At 34.7% G+C, this 12711-nt stretch overlaps 1 protein-coding gene across 17 annotated transcripts in view; it reads right to left on the bottom strand.

Moving 5' to 3' along the window:
* The window catches only part of CSNK2A2IP (casein kinase 2 subunit alpha' interacting protein), a 517960-nt gene that overhangs the window by 326485 nt on the left and 178764 nt on the right, over positions 1-12711 (bottom strand). For 3 of the 17 annotated variants that reach the window (XM_060640233.3, XM_060640235.3, XM_060640234.3), the window contains exon 1: positions 10138-11621. The exons of the other annotated variants lie outside the window; for them this stretch is intronic. The gene's annotated coding sequence lies outside the window, so the exon portion shown is untranslated. Of the gene's footprint in view, positions 1-10137; positions 11622-12711 lie in introns of those variants that run through there. 17 annotated transcript variants of the gene reach the window in all.

Here is a 12711-nt window from a genome sequence, read left to right as displayed (position 1 = left end):
TAAGGCTCTTAGTTATAGACAAATCAAGATGTCCTTCCTAGTATCTCAAGACCTCATAATCAGATTAGCTTTCAATTTGCAATAATTAAATAAAGCCTCCTAGCCCTTGGATATGATATCTATGGTTTCTCTTCATATTCAAAATGCTGCATTCCTCTATTCTTAACAGTAAGCCTAGCTAGGTGGAAAGTGTTGCATAAGGAAAAAAGAAACATATATTTTGGCATATATAGCATTTAAAAATGTTTATTCCCGTATACACCTAGTTTATTTTGGAAAAAATTATCTAATTGATGCTTGGATTTAAATAATTTTTTATGTCATTATATTTTTGCATTTATATCGGTAGGGTACACTAGCATTATTATTCTTTACAACTTTAAGAGTTCAAGAACAGAGAAAAAGTATACTTTTCATCCTAGTTCACTGATGATGAAACAGGAGCATGAGCCATTTAAGTACCTTATTCTAAGTCATATAATTAGTCCTGATTAAAATCACTGTTGGAAATCAAAGCTGTTTGTTCAATGGGTTCAACAATGAGCCATTCATTTTCCTTGGACTTTTGCATAAGTAATAGCAACTCAAGTTTAAGAACAATCCCAGTGGCCATAATATCTATATTCATTCTACATTAGAGGATTTAATTTTCTGTTTATGAATTCAGCATACTTCTCTGAATTGGATGAAGTTCAGTGTTTTATTATAGGAAATTGTATTTTTTCCTGTACATTGTCAGGAAACAGTTACCCAATTTTACTAAGTTATAACAATGGTTCTTATCCAAAAAACTGTTAGAAGTCATGAAAATGAAATCAATTTACTGGCTCCATTCCCAGATTAAGGATTGCTTTATGAATAAATAATAGATGGCATCTAAAAGGGGAATGGAAAGTTTATATATTATCATACTACTTCTTACTTTTCATATTTAGTAATGAAATGGTTATTATTTGGAATTGAGATGCCTCAAGTTGTGGTGATACTTTACTAACAACAACAACAACAACGACAAAAACCTAGGTATCATCACCATCATTTTAAATAATTAGAAAGCTAATTTTGTAAAATATAGATCTTCCTCAACCTATGATGAGGTTATAGCCCAATAAACCTTTCATAAATTAAAAATATCAGAAGTTGAAAATGCATTTAATACACTGAATCTATCAAACATCATAGTTTAGCCTAGCTACCTTAAAGGGGCTCAGAACACTTACATTAGCCTACTGTTGGCCAAAATTAACTAACACAAAGACTATTTTATCATAGTGTTGACTACCTCATGGAATTGACTGAATACTATGCTGAGAGTGAAAACAAAATGGCGCTCTGGGTACAGAACTGTTCTAAATATATTGGTTGTTTACCCTCATGATCCCATGGCTGAGAAAGCTGCAGCTCGCTGCCTCATCCAGCATCACCAGAGAGCAGGGTACCCATATCACCAGCCTGGGAAAAAGTCCAAATGCAAAATTCAAAGTGTGGTTTCTACTAAATGTGTGTCACTTTCATACCAGCAGAAATTAAAAAAATCACAAGTCAAACACTGTCATAAGAAGGAAACATCTGTACTCATATCCACTGGCAATTTCAATATTTCATGAATATAGATACTATGACACATGTCTTTTACTTCATTCTCAATTTTTCTTCCCCAGCCTATTCACATTTTATCTTTCTATTGATCACCTACAAAGTAAATATGCCCACTCAGAGGTTTGCTTGACAAACCCCCATCATATGTGAATTTTGTAGCATTACATGAGGAATTAGCATTTTGGCCAAGTATTTTCTATCCTTATTATTCTGTAGAACTGGATAAAATTAACAAAAGATTAATAATGGTACAAATATAACGTCATAAGTAGACTGTTACAAATGCAAGACAAAACATAAGAAATCAAAGGAGAAAAACTGACAAAATTAGAGATTTTGATTGAAAAAAAGGAACAAAATGAACAGGATTATCTTGACACACTTATAGCTAAAACATATTGCATTAGAAAGAAGAATAGGAACTGAGTGTAGCCCTCCTCTCTTTTCATCCCATAATCCTTAGCTAAATAATTTTATCTTCACGTGAGACTTCAATTCAAAACTATACTCCTTTAGGCAATGAATATTTCTCTACTACAAAGACCTCTTTTCTAGTTCCAAACACACTTATCAATGATCTATTTCATGCCTCCTCTTGCTTGTCTTAAAAATGTCACTGCCATGCATTTGATACATTGATAACATCCCTAACCCTTCCCTCTCCTTTACCTGCCACATCCAATCCATCACTAACTTATTACTTGTTTTCTCTGAATTATTTCCTAAATTTATTCATTTCTCTCCATTTACAATTCACCACCTTATTCCAAGCCACCATCTCTGACAATATCCACCTAACTTTTCTAATTCTACTACTTCTCTCCTCTAACCCATTATCCACATGGCAGCCACACTGACCTTTTAAAGTGTAGTAATAATAATAATAATAATAATAATAATAATAATAATAATGATGATGTTATGTTCCTGCCTAAAATCTTTCAGGAAAAAGACAAACATGATTTCCAGATCATGATCAAGCCACTAAGATAGCTCTCAAACCAAATCTAACATCATGCTTCTCCTTGCTCTCTCCTATCATAATCATCTCTCAGTACACATCCTCACTTATACTTCCTCCCACCACAGAATCTCTTTGTTCATGCTCTTTCTTCTAGTTAGACTGTTCTTCACTCCCTTCTTCACCTCATCAGTTCTTGTTCATCCTTCAGAACTCAACCCTCTGCACTTTTATAGGTCAAATTACCCTCTTGGCAAGGTCAAATTGTCTGATCATATGTCCTAAAGATCTAGGCATGTCTCTTTTATTACACTTATTGTGTCACTGTTTTACCAATGTCTGTCTCCTTCAGTAGGCTGTGAACTTGAAAAGAACAAGAGGGCCTATGATTTTACTCATCATGATAATCCCAAGGTAAAGCGAGTGAATGCATATAGTAGATGTTCAAAAAATATTAGTTTAATATGACTACCAATTAAAAGTAATTAACTGCAATAAACAATTACAAAGGAAATTTTAAAGATAACACTACCTAAACAAAAACATGAAACACTTAGGGGTAAATTTAGCAAAGTAAGTGAAGAACCTATACACTAAAAACTAAAAAAAAAAAAAAAAATTATGAGGCAAAGTAAAAATGAAAAAAAGAAATGGAGACATGCCATTTTAATGGATTGGAAGATTCAGTATTGTTGAGGTGTTAATTCTCAAATTTATTTGTAGATTCAACTCAACCCCAATCAAAATTCCAATATACTTTTTTTTAAAGAAATTGGCAAGCTGATTTTAACAGTATAGAAATATAAAAGATTTAGAATAGCTAAAACAATTTTGAAAGAGAAAAAGTTGGGGGGTGGCTGGGTAGCTCAGTCAGTTAAGTGGCCAACTTCAGCTTAGGTCATGATCTTGGGGCTCATTAGTTCAAGCCCCGCATTGGACTCTCTACTGTCAATGCAGAGCCTACTTCATATCCTCTGTCTCCTCTCTCTGCTACTCCCCGGCTTGTGCTCTCTCTCAAAAATAAACAATAAAAAAATAAGAAAAAAAGAAAAAGTTGGAAGACTTACATTACCTATAAGTGTATCTAGACTAACGGAAAAGAAGAGATAAATTTTTACAAAGATGCCAAAGTATTAAATGAGGAAAGATAGTATTTTTCAACAAATGTTGTTAAACAACTAGAAATCCATGGTGGAAAGGGAAGGAGGGTGGACTTTGACATTTCACATACTTCTCAAAAATCAACTTAAAATAGATAATAGACTTAAATATAAATGCTAATATTATAAACTTTTAAAAGAAAAATAGAAGAAATTTTTCATTATATTAGGATAAGCAAAGATGTCTCAGATATGAAACAAAAGGCAAACCATAAAAAGCTGATAAATTAGAATTTACAAAAATTTAAAACCTACTCTGCAGAAGATACCATTAAGAAAATGAAAAGACAACTAAGAGAAAATTGTGTGTGTGTGTGTGTGTGTGTGTGTGTGTGTGTGTTTTAGTATGTGCGTGTGTGAGCATAAGCATGTATGGCAAAGGACTCTTGTATCCATAACACATAAAGAACCATTACAACTCAATAATAAAAAAAAAATGGGGGGCACCTGGATGGCTCAATCGGTTAAGTGCCCAACTTCACTCAGGTCATGATCTCCCAGTTCATGTGTTTGAGCCCCGTGTCAGGCTCTGTGTTGAAAGCTCAGAGCCTGGAGCCTGCTTCAGATTCTGTGTCTCCCTCTCTTTGCCCTTATTCACTCATGTTCTGTCTCTCTCTCTCAAAAATAAACATTAAAAAAAATTATTTTTTAATTTTAATCACTATATTGTACATGTGAAACTAACATAACACTGTATTGTTAACTAACTGGAATTAAAATAAAAAGTTTTAAAAACCTTTTTTTAATTTTAAAAAATAAAAACTAAACAATAAAAAACTGGGCAAAAGACTTAAACAGAGCTTTCATAAAAGAAGGTATATGAATAGCCAGTAAATACATAAGAAGATACTCAATATCATTAGCCAACACCACCAGCTACTAGTATGGCTAAAAGTTTTAAAATACTAAATATTACTGAGGATATGGATAAAATTAAACTTTTATAAATTTTTGGTAGTAATGTAAAATGGTACGTCCACTTTGGAACATAGTTTGGCAGTGTTTCTTATAAAGTAAACATACATATAAACATACAATACCCAAGATAAATAAATGCCCACACAAGTACTTACACTCAAATGTGCTACAGCACCTTTATTCATGGTAGCTCCAAATTGAACAAAACCGAAACTTACATCATGAGTGAATAGGTAAACAGATTTTGGTATATCCATACAAAAGAGTACTACTAATCTATAAAAAGGAATGAACTACCAATACATTAAAGGACGTGGATAAATCTCAAATGTTATATTGAATAAAAGAATTCGAATACAAACAGAGCACATATTCCAGGCTTTCTTTTTTAGGAAGTTCTAAAAAAGGCAAAAGTCATGTATAGTGACAAATCTAGATTAGTTGTTGACTAGGGGAGTGAGTGGGTACATTGATAGCAAAGGGACACAGAACTTGTCTGGGTGAAGGACATATTCAATAACTTGAGTGTAGTGGTGGTAACATGGATGGGTACGTTTTTCAAACTCATCAAATTATACTTAACGAGGGTGAATTTCATGGATATGTAAATTATACTTCAACAAAATTAGTTGAAAAACTAAGTACTATGGGCTAAAAAATAAGTAAAAGATTACAAAGAAAAAATAATGCCTTAGCCAACACAACTGATACCACGTCTTATTTCAAAGTGAGTGAGAGTCCCACCTTCCTCAAGGAAATGAGAGGATTAGCAGTAATCATCTTATGTCCCTATTTTCTTTGGTAAACACCAAAAAAGAAGCCCCCCACAGTGTTTTATTCTCTCTCATATTTTTTTCCTTGATGATATTCTGTACTTCTTCCCCACCTAAAAATATTTGACCATTATTCCATGCAAAAACTTCAAGAGTAGTTCAGCTCACACATTCCTTGATTACCAATCTCCTATATATTGTTAAATTTTTCACTGAGTGTCCTCTACATCTCCTGACCTGACATGCCAGGACAATAACAGTAACTTTGTTATTCTCTGAGAACACCATATCCCTCATAATTTTGTCAAGTAAAGACCATACATTATCCCACACACCATATGCAATTAGACAGAGTTGTGTCAATGTGTCAGTGTCTTCCCTCCCCGTTCCCTCATACTACTTTCAGACTATTACCCTTGCTCGTTTGTGGCTTACATCATTTCAGTTCTTCAATCCTCAACCCTCTGTAGTAGCTAGCAATTTCTTGGTCATTTTTACTTCTGTTTTAATAACTTTGGCACCCGGCTCAACATTGTTACTCTCTGGCCAAACTGTACTACTATTTTTGAATTCCACATTTTCAATATTACATCTGAAATTCTATTACATCTGAAATTACATCTGAATATTACTTCTGAAATAGCATTTTCCTCCATTTCATGTCAACCACACATTTCTATTACCACGGAATAAACCAAACAATCACATTAAACTACTTCAGAAATCTGTCTGACCACAATCTGCTAAAATTCTGTATATGTCACTGTGCTACTATAATTACACTTAAAAAAAAATATTGCTGAGTCTCAAACCACTGTCTTTTCTATTATTGTATCTACTCCTGTCTATCTATGTCTATCAAAATATTTATACTCCTCTCATCTATTTTGATTTTATCCTTGTTACCCACTATACTCTTACCTAAAATGTCTTTATCCATACATAAATGCCAAATACCTAACTCCAGATGAATCCACTATGCACGTTCTCCATGCTATAATCTAGGTGGAAAAACATCCATTACACAGGTTGATAGAAAAAAATTTAATATTCCTCAGTTGGGCTTTCAAAATTTCCCATGACTGTTAGTAATAGTGTTTACTTAAATTTCTTTCTTCCCCATGTCCCTTAATGACTTTAAACCTTCTCCAGTATGCTTAAAGATAAAACCCTTTATCTTTTCTCATATCCTCTACAGATATGTGAGAGATTTCTTCCAACTTCTACCACCAAAGATGTAATCCAATGTACAACAGACACATACTCCCCTTCTCCTAATTCAAAGGAAAAAAGCCCCTTCATCCTTTTCAAGGCCAATCCTCTTATTTATTCTCTAGATTCCAGTTTGTTCTTCTTTCTCTGAACCTTGTATGGTTAATCTGTCTCTCCACTCTCATTTGTTTTTAACCTCCATCTCATCTGCTTTTAAGAATGCTCATATTGCCCCATCTTGAAAAATGTATAAGATAAAACAAAAGCATCTTTCCTTTGACCCACTAATCCAGCTAATATTCTATCTGCATTCCATCCAAACTGATAGGTATTGCCTGCACTTTTCTCCATTTCCACATTCCATTTTTAGCTTCTGGTTCATTCTAATCTGGTTTCAACATCCACAAATCCACTGAAACTGCTTTCATAAAAGTCACTGATGTCTTCTTTGCTCCAAAATAAAATCTATAGTGTTTGTTCTAACCTTGCTTAACTTTTTGGAAGAATTTGAACTGTTGGTTGATTCTTCTTTTTTGAACTCTCTCTCCTGAATTTTTCTGTCCCTGTAAGTCTCCTATTCTTTTTCTACTATTTCTCTGACTATTCCTCATTTTCCATTGTTTATTGTTCCTCTTCTGCCATTAAATTCCTCAAGATTTATCCTAAGCCTTCTCACTCAATACTCTAGCCCTGGGGCTATCTTATTCCTTCCATTGGGCTTTAATTACTATTTTGGGGTATAGCAACAGCTATCTTGAGTCCAAAATTCTCTCCTGAATTCTGAACCACATATCCATCTGCCTACTTGACATTAACACATTCACAATTCACGATGGGAAGCAACATCTTCTACTGTTCCAGGCTGCCCTGCACCACCTTCTCCTTTCTTAGTGTTTTAAATGGCACCCCAATCTTCTCAGGCAATCCACCCAGCAATCTGGAACTTGTTCTTGGCTATTCTTTCTCTGTCACTTCTTCCCATATCCAAATAACTACAAATTCCTTTGATCACACATATTAAAAGATTTTTCAGTTTTATTCATTTTTCTCCATTTAAACTATCATGAAGCCACCATCATCTCTTGAATGAACTGCTACAATGGTCTCCTTGTTGATCCCACTGTAACCACCCTCAGTTCCCTTCCTCACCCTCACTACGTGATTCTAGAGTAACCTTTTTTTAAATGTGTATATGATCATGTTACTCTTGTTGTAAATCATCACAGTGTCTTCTCCTGGCTCTTATGGTACAACTGTAGGCCTCTAGCATGGCTTACAGAACTATACACAATTTCATCTTTTCTACTTCTACAACCTGATCTATGGAAGTCCCCCCTTACTGTTTATGCTCCAATGATGACGGATTTATTAGTTTCTTGAAAAACATCTTGCCTCTGACTCTTGGCCCCTGCTATTCCCTGTGCCTAGGATACTCTTCTTCCCCATTCTTCACCTGGATATCTCCCACATAACCATATGGTCTTGTCAAATATAATTTTAATAACAACAACAACAAAACTATTCTAGCTTACATTTGACCTGCTATATAAGCCTTTATTTTTTAATGTTTATCTATTTTATTTTATTATTTGTTATTTATTTATTATTATTATTTATTTAATGTTTATTTATTGAGCAGGGAGGATCACAGAGAGGGAAAGAGAGAATCCCAAGCAGGCTCCACGCTGTCAGCCCAGAGCCCAATGCTTGGCTTGATCCCACAAACTGTGAGATCACGATCTAACCAGCTCATGATCTAGTCCCCCGTGATCTGGCATGTCCCTCCCTCCACCCTCATCTTTCCCTTCTCTGCTCCACCCATGCCAGCTTTCAAGCTGCTCCTCTAGACAGCCTGACAAGTTCCAGTCTTAAGGCCTTCACACTGCTGTTCCCACACCTTCCTCCCAATAAGCACTGCCCTCATTTTCTCATGTACATGCAGTTTTTAATCAAATGTTCCCTTTTTAGTACCAGAGGCCTTTCCTGAGCACCGTGTTTGAAATGGTGTCTTTACCCTGGTACTGCCAATTGCCACTTGTTCCTTTCCTTCTTTTTTTTTCCTGCCTCTGTGGAACACAAGTTACCATCTAATACGCTCATACGATGTTTTTATTATATAACTTCCCACTAGAATGTAAGATGATGAGGGCAGAGTGTTTCAGTTTGTTTTTTGTTTATTTGTTTCACTGATGTATGCTCAGCTCCTAAAACACCGTAAGGGACACTAGAGATAATTAATAAATATCTGTTAAATGAATGAATCCTTCAATACTATTATTTGGTATTGAATTGGGCAGAAGGGAAAATAATCTTATATATACCCTGCATGGAAGACTCCTTCTATCACTAAACAAAACAACCTTAATTTGTCAGACATTCAGCTAACCAAAAATTAATAATGAAGACAACTTGACCAAATAGAAAATGTGTTTTGTCTCTATGAGGACGTAAAGGTTTTCCAGAACAATAAAGGGCAATAAATAAGATAGCAACAAACTGAACAGCAAATCTTATATCTGGTTACTATTAATAAACCAACTTTTTCCGCTTCCTGATTTGGATGCATTTATATTCTCTATCGTAGTACTGAATTACAGACTTGCATTTATTAGATAATAAATTCTGTACATTTACACTTCCTGTAAAATAAAGGACCATTATTTTGACCTTTTTAATTGACTTAATCTGCCAAGATTCTGACCAAAGCCTGTAACATTTTGACACTACATTTTGCAAAAAGCTTTTATATATTGAAGCTTGATCAAATTGAATAATATATGTGCAGAGACTGGAAATATGTACTTTGCTCAATATACTCTAATTAACATAATTGGCCTAGCACCAAAATGACTAGAAGAGTTACATTTTTAAAAACAGATATTAAACAGACCACTCTTTCATGTAAGATACTAATAGTATGTGTGAGTTTGTGTGTGTGATTTAATCAGGAATTTATATGGGGAAAAAAAGTAATCAGCAGAGAAATAATGGGAATTGTTGGAGCCTAAAATAGGAATGGCAAAAGAGGAAGTCTAATAATAAAACTGCCTTCAGGGGAGAAAAAAGGATAAGTACTGTGCTGAAATAAATAGGAAAGAGTTAATTAACCCAATCTTGAAAGGAGGATTTTAATAAGGTTTCTAGATTATCTCAAGGCTGTGCTATAGGTGGGAGAAAATGAAAAGAAATAAAATTTACATAGCAATATCATCCTATAGATGAAGTGTAGCAACAATGAGTTACACACAAAACTTCAATGAACTCTCATGAAAAATAAAAATGGTTTAAGAGATAATGGGAGTCAAGGGGGCTACCACCAGTACTTACAGTGGGATGCAAACAGGTTAGCCTATAAATAGAAGTTTAGTAAAAAGCATGTGTATTCAGCCAATTATATTTAAAGGACAATAGTTGTTACAATGCTGACTTTTTTTTAAAAAAATTATGAAATTACTAGATTAAGAATAGAGTTTCCAATTTTCTTGCTCATTTTCATCTCCAAGTGACTTCTCACCTCTATTTATTGGTAGACAATTTTAGCCTCTGTTTCACTGTATTTCCATCCCAGATGTTCCATCCATCTCAGTGCTTGGCTTTATTATTGGTGCTGTCATTATCCATGTGGATGACCAACCTAAGAACTGATGTCTATTCCTCATGTTTGACCCTTTTCTTTCCCCCCATATCAGCCACATAGTCACACAGCCAAACCCTGGACTTCATCATCACCAAAAACTACACCACATTAAACATCTTGTTCACTGACTCCATTCCATTTACAATTGTACCCGCACTGCAACATCCAATAACTGACTATGCTCAAGACAGCTTGAGCTACAGATTCCAACTACTCTTATTTTCTCAAGGATTTTACTCTATTAGTTGCATTCCCTTGTCTGCTGTACAAATTACTCTCCCTTTTTAACTATTCTCAGTCAACCCACCAATATGTTCTAGTAGCATTCATATTTTAGAAACCAACTTTCTTGATCCCACATTCCCTTCCAGGTACCATACCATTTTCAACCATTTAATAAGAAAATAATGAAATTTTAACAGCTTATTTAATGTGTTGTTCACTACTGCTATCTCCAGTTTCTTGTATTCTAATTACCCCTCAACCTCCTTCAATACGATTTGTAACTGTCCAACATGATACATAATCTTCCTCTTAAGTCACGGAAGACCTGTACATACCCAAAATCAGTGCAATCTCTTTATTATATTCTAATTATGGCTCACAACACTGAAGATTGTTTCTCACTGCCTCTTTCTTAAACACCCCTCTCGTCTTGGCTTCTGTATCACTACACATTCTGGGTTTTCCTTCAGCCTCACCAATGCTGCTTTTTTCCTTTGATAACTATTCCTCCTGTGTCCAGCATGAAATTATTGGATTGCCTTGGGATACCACCTCGAATCACCTTTTCTCTTTCTCTTTTACTTTCTCCCAAGATAATGTTATAGCATGAAATAACCTTATGCTATTTCCAAATATGCATTTCCATCTAACACTCTCTCCAGTTCCAAACCTCTGTTGCTAACTGCCTAAATTCTAAATTCTTATACGTAACTGTCCATTTTGTATCTCCAACTCAGATGGCTTATGCTAGGCTTCTCCAATTTATCTCATCTCAAAAAAAAAGAAGTTTTACTTTTTCTCAAAAACTCTTCCCCAATCTTTCGCATCTCAGAAATCAACATAGCATCTTATTTCCTTAGAAGCCTGGCTCCATTCTTTCATTTTCCCCACTGCCTTCATCCAATCTACCACAATGTCACTTTGATTCTACCTAATAAATATATCTCAATCTGTCCGTTTCTCTCCACTTCTATTGTCTCCATCCTAGTTAAGTCATCAGTATCTCCTCCACCTGAACAATTACTGTCTCACTATGATCTCCCTGCTTCCATTCTTATCCCACTATAGGCTACAAAATGATTTACTTTTAAAATGTAAATTGGATCATCTCATTTCCTTGTATGAAATGGTTCCAGGAGTTCCTATTGCTCTTTGAGGGGGAAAAATGACTCTTGTCATATTAGCTTTATCTCATAATATATCACCCTATCCCTCTATGACATCTCAGTATGCAATAGCCACGCAGGCTTTCTCTGCTTTCCTCATTCTTGCCAAGTTATTTCCAGCCTCTGAGTGTTTTACTTACTAATCCCATGGCTTGCAATTCTCTTCCCCTGGCTCTTGACCTAGCTATTCTTTTTTTTTAAACTTCAGGTCTCAGTGAAAGATTGAGAGAGAAAGAGAGAGAGAGAGGCAGAAAGAAGAAAGAAATAAAGAAAGAAAGAAAGAAAGAAAGACAGAAAGAAAGAAAGAAAGAAAGAAAGAAAGAAAGAAAGAAAGAAAGAAAGGGAGGGAGGGAGGAGGAAGGGAATGAAAAAGAAAAAAATTCCCTCAACACCCAATCAAAAATGGACCCTATTTCCAGTGACTTTAATTAAATATACTATTTCCATCTTACTATTTTTTTCACAATCTGTAATTACTTATTCTATGTATTTGTTTCCTGTTTTGTTGTCCATCTCAGGTTACTAGAATGTAATTTTTGTAAGGATGGGATTTTAACTATCTTACCCATTGTAGTATTCCCAGTCTGGAAAAGAGCACAAAATACCTCTTTGGTAAGTATTTCTGAACAAAATCAAGTAATGAATGAATATGAGCTATTACATAAAGGCTAATTTGGGAACGTTTTTTTTTCTATTTCTGCACCAATACCTACAGTGTAAAAAACAAAGTTGTAGCATGAAAAGAAACATGTTTCCATGGTCTGTTCAAAATGATGAATAACTCCCAGGATAAAGCCTATGACTAAGAAAGCACAAGAAATACCAGTTAGGCCATATGCTGGTGAGTAAACAGTAAAGTGGCTCCCTGAATGTCCATCTGGAAAGGGAGCAAACAATAATGGAGAATTAACTGTGTACCAAACATTGTGCTGAGTAGCTTTTCTATATCACCCCCTTTAGTACAACACTCTGAAGTATACATTGTCATCACCACTTTACAGATAAAAATTCTGACCTCAGAAAGATAAGAATTTATCTAACATTTCATAAATAGTGAATG

The sequence above is a fragment of the Panthera onca genome, chromosome C2 (genome assembly GCF_046562875.1).
Source record: "Panthera onca isolate mPanOnc1 chromosome C2, mPanOnc1 haplotype 2, whole genome shotgun sequence".
NCBI lineage: Eukaryota > Metazoa > Chordata > Mammalia > Carnivora > Felidae > Panthera > Panthera onca.
Note: the sequence above shows the minus strand (reverse complement) of the source record. Positions and strands in the feature narration are given on the sequence as shown.